The following is an 8,369-nucleotide window of genomic DNA, read 5'->3' as shown; positions in this document are numbered from 1 at the left end:
AGGAAGAAGAGCGATGGTGTTGAAATCAACAGTAACCATTTTTTTTTTTTTTTTTTTTTTTCCCTGCTGCTGTCTCGCGTTGAGAAACTTAAACGAAATGCGCAATATTGACGTCCTCCGTTTGAGTCACGATTTCTAAATAAACACGAGCGCTGCAGCGGTGACTGATCTAGTTTACTTCCCGTCACACGCCGGGCCAAACTGGGTCCACTGAATATTAAAGGCAGGATTTATATTTCCGCCACAGATGATAGAAATGAATATTCCAAGCATCAGACTGCATAATCCCCCATTTGGGACAGCACCAAGCCTCACTTACCCCCCTCCCACACACACACTCTGATTAAATAGTCAGGCTCTGGTGACCCATCTGCTGCCCTGCAGACACCCAAACTACACCCCAGACTCTAAACCTTTAATGGACTGGACTTTGTTAATATTTTCTGATGAGGCACCGTTTGTTTGTGGAGAAAGAAGGTGGTTGTTCTTAAATCAGAAAGTTATTCATTGATTGGTTTTAACACTCGTCGCAGGTGTAAATTTAGCCCCCTGGATCTTTCAGGGGAATTTGAAACCTAACCTTTTCCATTTATCATAACAAAGGTGATCCATTTTTGAAATAATTCCATGACTTCCGTTTGTCATCGTCATTAATTCAGTTCCTCTTAGTATAAAAAAAGCAAGTTGTGGGCACTCCACACCGACATCTGACTGCTGACAACGAGGGCTGACGAAGGTGACGTCTGGACCAAGAAGTCACACTTGAACACAAAGACAACAGCCTCACAAACACGCTCTCTGCTCACATGAAAGGAAATAACTCTCCATATCGTTAGTCTGTATTTGCCATTCAAAAAGGGGGAAACAGAAAGAACAACTGTTTACTATTAACCGGCGACTATGACCCAACTTTAGAGACTGTTTTCATACTTTATGCAAAGCCAAGCAACGGTGCAACGTGTACTACACCAGTATCCATCCACAATCATATAATTAGAATATAATACTTGAAACCTTTCATCTGCTGCACAAGTCACATTTATATTCACATGCTTTGCTCATGCTCCAATTGCACAATTCTGCATTTGTCATGTGACTATACCAGAAAATATCTCGCTTTTAAATGTTTATTTGGATTCAAAATAAGTAAGGGTTGCGTGGTGGTTAGCACTGATGCCTCACAGCAACAAGGTTCCGGGTCCAAATCCATTGCCGACTGGGGCCTGGATTCTTTGGACATGGTCGTTAGGTTCATTGGTGATTCTACGTAAATTGGCCGTAGGTGTGAGTGTGAATGGTTGTCTGTCTCTCTGTGTTAGCCCTGAGATAGACTGGAGACCTGTCCAGGGTGTACCCCGCCTCTCGCCCACTGACAACTGGGATAGGCTCCAGCTCCCCCAGCTGCGACCCTTCACAGGACAAGCGGTTGCAGAAGATGAATGAGTGAATGAGGATTCAAATTTAAAGGACCTTAAAGGACTCTTGATGATATTAAGTGTGTCTAGGAAGACTGATCGACTCTCATATTCGCCTACAGTATAGATACACAACAGGTGGTTAGCTTAGCTTAGCATAAAGGCTAGACTGATGGTTCTAAACAGTATAAAACGTTCATTAGAGGTTTGTAAGTGCTGCTAGCTTGATTTTGTTACCATAGATAGATTCAAAATCGCCTTCCCCCTCTAGAATACTGCTTTGCTAAGCTAATTAGCAACTTTCCAAAGCAGATGTGGGAGTTGCACCAGTTACCTTATCTAACGTCTGGCACAGAAGTGAATAAGCACATGTCTATGTTCATGCTGCTCTAGGCGGCATCAGCTTCAGCAAGCTCTCTCATTTTACACGGGTCCACTTCGTTTCTTGATTTACCGCCTTCAGTGCCCTTTTTGCTTTATAACTTCACCCGTCCTGGGTCGACTTCAGACGCCAACTTGAATAATTCACCAGACCTGCGCTTTCAGTTGACACACATTTCTCTGAATGGCGCCCGAGCTCCGCCAAACTGTCCGACCTCCTGGGCTTTTATCATGGTAATTTTCAAAGTGTGAAGAGCTCTCGGACCACCAACCTTGTTGCATTCCATAACAGCCTGAAGTAGGTCAACAAGCTCCTCGCGCGGGGAAATATTATTTTTAAGTTAAACGCTGCACTGTACTCATGTGTGAACATTAACGGGAAAAATGGAAATTGAATGCAGGAAATGCTCTCTCATTTGGATGGAAGCTTGTTTTGACACGTTTCTGCAAAACACAAAAAATGCGCCGCACAAATAATAATAATAATAAAAAAAAATCCCCTCCAGATTCTGTCAAAACAATTTCTCTTTAGGGGTTGGATTGGTGCACGAGCTTTCAGGCGCTGAAGTAAAGCTGCAGGTACATGGCAGTGGCTTCCTTTCATGTTGTAAGAGAATTCCCTCTGCTTGCGCTGGGGCCCCTTAAACCATTAATCTATGCAGTGTTTTCAGAGTCGTAATAATGGCAAACGGTAGAGCTCTCAGGGCTCTTTTTTTTATTTCCCCGCGCTCTCTTTTGCTCTTTATTCGCTGATTCTTTTACTTTTGTGAGCAAGCTGAGAGTTTTCACATGGGTAACCCCCGTAGTGCTCACTTAACATAAGATGAACTTGTGAAATGCATCACCGGCGACGCTTATTTAAACAGAACCACCAAAAAAATGGACGGAGGGAAGGAGATACTTCCTCTTTATACCTTAGTTCCCCACTGCCATAGGAATATTTTGCCACAAACCCAGTCACCATATAATTATACTTCATAGTCAAGTGCTCATCATTGTAAAGAGATGCATGTCACGTAAAAGGAGATTAAACTGACTGAGACGTGCATGTTTACTGGTACAGTCTGCGCAACTTCTTTACATGCAAGTGTTGAGATGTGGCTCAAACATTAATAATAACCCATTTCCCCTCATGGCCTTAACGGTTTAAGTGATTCCACCCTCTAAACGCTCCTCTCTTGCGATGAACTTTCCACCCCTAACTCCTGACCGAGTGTAATTCGTATTAAATTATCCCTAAACATTTCCCCCTACTTGATGATTTTCTGCTGCTAATTCCCCACGCTGCGATTCTGCGAATCCTCCGCAAGTTCCTCGACAAAAGCACAGGCTCGGCTTGTTTGCTCGTCAGCAGCAAACATTCCTCTGGCATGAAAGAAACAGTCCTCTGTGCTCAACCATCAACTCATCAGATGTGGCAGACAATGGCCTTCTTCACTGGGCCGGCCTGTAAATCATTCATTTTCGATGTTCAGCCGCGGCCTGCTCGAGACGTCCTTCGCGCCTTATGGATCATACAGACAGTTTGGTTGGAGGGGTCGCATTTATGAGTCGGGCCGCTGTCAAAGGGGGTTATCTCTGATCAGCTTCCATTAGCTTTGCTAACTTGTTAGCCTTGCAGGCGTCTGGACTCCAACAGTTGCCTAGCAGGAGTGTTCTCAGGACTTACAGCTGATTGACACCAAGCATTTTGTGGTCATGACTCTCCACGTAAAGTCCACGGAACTTGTTGTATTTCCGTATTTTCAAAATTAAATGCATTTAATCTTAATTTACCTGCATATCTGAACTTTGACATTCAAGTTGATATGTGGCTAACATGTCACCTTATTTAGACATTCAACGGAGAGATAGTACCGATTTAGAGTTGGACAAACCCCTCTGTGACGTCACTCCACGAGTTTCTCGGCGTGTCATTTTGAAGGTCAGCGGCCATCACCACTGGCGCCGTTACTCGGTTTACTTCTGCAATTTTTCAATGCCGAGCTGTTACGGTGGCTTCACACTAGGGGCACAGGACTTCCGACTGTTACGTGATGAAAGTCTGAAAGTCTGATGACGTCACTAATAAAAACACAGCAGAAAGTAATGCTTTGCAACAGTGAAATCTATATACAGGCAGCTCATGTGCGACATACAGATACGTATAGCCTGTATAACAACAGGCAGCAACTCAGCACCATCAATAGCATTTAATAGTACTCCAAAGCATGTTGGAAGATGGGATAGTGTATTTCTCTGAAGCCTTCTTCTTGTACGGCACCTAAAGGTCTAATAACTTTCTCTCTGTCAACGTAGGACGTTTGGTGAAGTCGTTAACTGACTGCTGTTCAGAGGATTTGGACGGTTCCTCTGCTAGCGTTAGCGGATGAGTGTGCATTGTAGTAGTCGCATTTCAGGATTGACATGTCACGGTAGTATGGGCTTCGTCTTTAGTGAAGTATTTCCACACACTCGATGAACCGCTGCAACGACCTGCCAGGCTCCTCACTGTCTAGGAGGCGTTTGTGTTGTTATTGCTGTGTGATCAGAGACTAGTCTACGTGATACTTAAAACATCATGGGACAGCAGTGAAGTCAACTAGTCAGTAGAGGAGCTGAGGTGAACAGCTAGCAGCCTGTTAGTGCTCCCACCGCTCAGAGCAGCCACTCCCTAAATTATGCAAAACTCTAAGCCTTAATATAATATAGCCGTTATTGACATATATATAAAAAATCCAGTTCTCCGCAGCTGTCACGAATGGAGGCCAACTTTAGCGATCAAAGCAGTTTTCTGTACCAGGCTGTTAACATGTTTATTTCAGCTGTAGAGTCTGCGGAGACGGTCTCACGAGAGCAGGTTATATGAGGCTACGAGCGTGACATTATTTTTGCGCTGAGAAAGAAAGAAACGGTCAGGGATCAGGAGGTAGCACATGTGATAATGTCTCAAGAAGCATTGTGACAATAGTAAAGTCATTTACCACAAAACAAGCTGTGCGCTTAAACGCACCCAAAGGTCAAAACCCTGCCGGCCTTAAAGGAATAGCTCCCACGTTTTGAGAAATACACTCAAAATGAGAACGTACGTCTTCCTCTCAGAAAGAAGCAAATTAATGCTATTTCCAGTTCATAAAAGCTAAAATATTCAACATTTATGTGAATAATTCATTAAAAAAACTGAGAAAAAAAAAAAGGAGAAGAAAGCTGCCACATGTCAAACGAACGCAGCTCCAAAGATCCTCAAACTTCTGCCTTGCATTAACAAGGCGTCCTGGAACAAAGCCGTGCGAGGTGATTAATGAATAATGCTGGCAAGCCGCGGCACAGACTTCTGGGAAATCATTGACACAGATAGAAACCTGAACTGTCATCTAATGTGAAATAAACATTTATATTCTTTCATGATTCACTTTACAAAATGCGGGTAGCCGACTTCTTAACCAAAAGACGATGCTGAAAACGGGTCATTTTCTAAATAAACACACTTTCTTTTTCAAGTTCCAAGTAAACACACTTTTTTTAAAAAATGAAAACAAGACTTCCTATTGCAGCTCCACCGAACTTCTCTTTTTATTCTCGCCATCTACATAAAATGTGCATATCCAGAACACTTCCTCTCTCTCTCTTGTACTTTCTTTTCTACGCCACGTTAACCCTTGCCCGTCTGGAACACATTTTCGGCCCACGCGTCTTTCCCTATGGTCTTTCCTTGCGTACTGTGGGAGGCAGGAGGTGGTGACATGCCACATAAACAAAAGAAAAAAGAAAGAAGAAAAAAAAAAAAACGGGCCACATCATGCGGAGGTGCAGCACGGAAAGTCGCCGAGCTTGCCAGCGCCGCACTGGAGGCCCCCCTGTTTGATGTGCGAGCTCAGAGAGAAGAGTGACCTAGTTCGGCAGTGACATGTTTATGGCCGATGAGCACAGGCCAGTGATTTTGCTAGCAGAGATTGCAGCCTTGCTCCAGGGCCCTCTCATTTGGAGCGCATGGGCTTGAAACCATTCCAGTAGACGAGACATAACTCTTGTTGGGTGGAACCTGGACACTCCTCCCTCGAGCCAACCCCCCGCCGTGACATCTCCTGCTTCTTCTCCATCTTTGCCTCTCGTGCATTTTTAGCCGCGCAAGCAGCATGCCTGCAGCGATGGCAACGCATGTCTGCCTGTCGGTCCCTCTTTGAAATCCAGACTGGGTTTCAAATGAATAATTGTGCAACATACCCCCGTGACCCTTAACAGGAATAACCGGGTATAAAAAATGAATGAATGAATGAATTGTGCAACATGTCTTTGAAACTCAGTCTGGGTTTCAAAGACATGTTGCACAAATATTCATGGATTTCACAGCCTGGACAATCTAATACTAAACATGCTAGTGGCGGTAGCTTCACCAGTAGGCTAAACATGCTTGCTCAAAAAAGAGGCAATGTCAATGATTCCTTCATTTAAGAAAAGTCACCATCTGTTTAATCATGAGATAATCTAGAGACGAATGCAGAACGCTAAATCATCCTCAGCTGATACAAACTGAACATTTCCTAATTCTGCGGATTCACACTTACTTTCATTCTGAAGTAAATTAGCTTAGCATGGACAGCTGTCAAGAAAAGAATCCACACAACAAGGCAACAGTCATTGTTGACAGCAGATCAGTTTGAAGTCAACGTGCAGATGATTGAAATTGCACACAGAATTTGGCAGGTGCAAATAAATAACGTACAGTATATGTCGCAGATAAAGTGTTAAAAGGCATTTAATGGGACTAAAAGACCACAGTGAGCTGTTAGATGAAGAGCTGCAAGCGACAGTCGCTAAGCTTTAGCTGTGCCCTGCTCACAGAATGATAGAAAAAAAGGTAAATTTAGCGCCTGACCTATATTAAAAACAACATTATTCTACTTTGCTAAACCAAGACTGTAACGGGTTGTCGATGAGCATCTTTGGCCGTAGTTTAAGCGGTGTGTCCTGCAGTGGTTGGATCTCTGTTGGTGGTTTTTCAGCTAAATCAGGCATGTTGAATCTCTCGGATTCAGCCAACTAGTGCATGAGAAGAGAAACAGAAGTGGCGGAAGTTCAAAGGGCGTCACTTCTGAAAGAAGGCTCTTCTCATTTTTCATTTTCATCTCATCTGAACATTCAAATCCACAAGAATTAGTTTCCTAGCCTCCTAGCTAACAGTAGCTCTTTCTAATGAATTACATGTATCATGTAATTCATTTGACATGAGTTTGGTTTGGTTAACTGTCAAAAAGGTTAAGAACCCCAGCTTTATGTAAAATGCATTGAGATCAACGTGAAATTTGATGCAGACATTGACGGCCTGTAACAATTCCACATTCCTGCAAAACTAAAACCTTAGGGTTTAGAGCCAGTTAACAAATGTTAGCATGCAAAGTACGACAGGGTGAATTCAGTGTCAACATTATACCTGTTTAGCATGATCGTGTGTCTGGCATGGCTGTAGACTTATATTCTACTATTATTCTATTCTAGTCTATTATTGACTCAGACAGGACACTGATAGTTGTTTTATTCATTTTAATCACCTTTTAGATTATTTATTTTTTTCTGACCAACTATCTGTCGTTTCTTCATAGTAGCTCTCTTAAGAGCCTTTTGCGGCGACTGCCTCTCCTGGCCTGAATTATTTATTTTCCCACCAACGTGAGACTAATGCACCGGGCTGCCTTTGTAAGTCGACACACATGGCAAACCCACTGACCCCTCGGTTGCTCATTTTCTGCTTCCCATCAAAATATATGTCTTCTTTTCGTATCGCGCCGCAGGAAATATTGACATCAATTGCCCTATCCTCCATTATATCAAAATTATACTTCATGCTCATTTGAAGAGTTCAGGAGTTCAAGAGCAATAATGAGTCTTAATTCCTCTGGTTGCCATTACTTGGTGTCCAAGGCCATGTGTGAGCTGCCACAGGGCCTGCATGACAGCCTGAGCGTATTCATTTTTCTGATTAAAGCCTCTGATGAAGAGGCCTGCTCTATAATTACAGCCAACCCCACAGCCACTCTTTGTGAGATTCGCGTTGCCGAGGCAACGGCCAAATTAAATACGTCCCAGAGGGGAGTAAATATACCCTTGCTCTATATATGTAATCTTGTTTGATGTGTTTGCCACAGTGCTCTCCCTGTGAAGGCGGAAATAATTCACAGAGATTGGATGGGTCGAGGGCTGAGGAGGGCGAGCCCCGCTGTGTTTCCCTGTCATATAATCAGTCAGAGAGCAGGAGCGACATTTTGTCTCGGTGTGAGCGTTTCCTTCTGACATTAATATTACAGTCATGAAGTCACAGTGGCTACGTTCACATGGACAACATGTCCTTAGCGCAGAGAGAGTCCCTCTTAGCTGTTTACCGGGACGCCAAATAAAATGATCTGATAAGACGTGTCTGCTTCAACATGCTACAAAACACTCATTAAAATAGAAAGAAGTCAAATCTGCTGGAAATATAACAAAACTGAGTTATTTCAGTAGAAGACCAAGATGAAGGGATGTCCCGATCGACGATACCATTCATCGATTCATTCATCTTCTGTAACCGCTTGTCCTGTGAAGGGTTGCAGGGGGGCA

This window comes from Chelon labrosus, assembly GCF_963514085.1.
Source record: "Chelon labrosus genome assembly, chromosome: 22".
In the NCBI taxonomy this organism is placed as follows: Eukaryota; Metazoa; Chordata; class Actinopteri; order Mugiliformes; family Mugilidae; genus Chelon; species Chelon labrosus.
The sequence above is the reverse complement of the archived record's forward strand: the minus strand, read 5'-3'. Positions refer to the sequence as shown.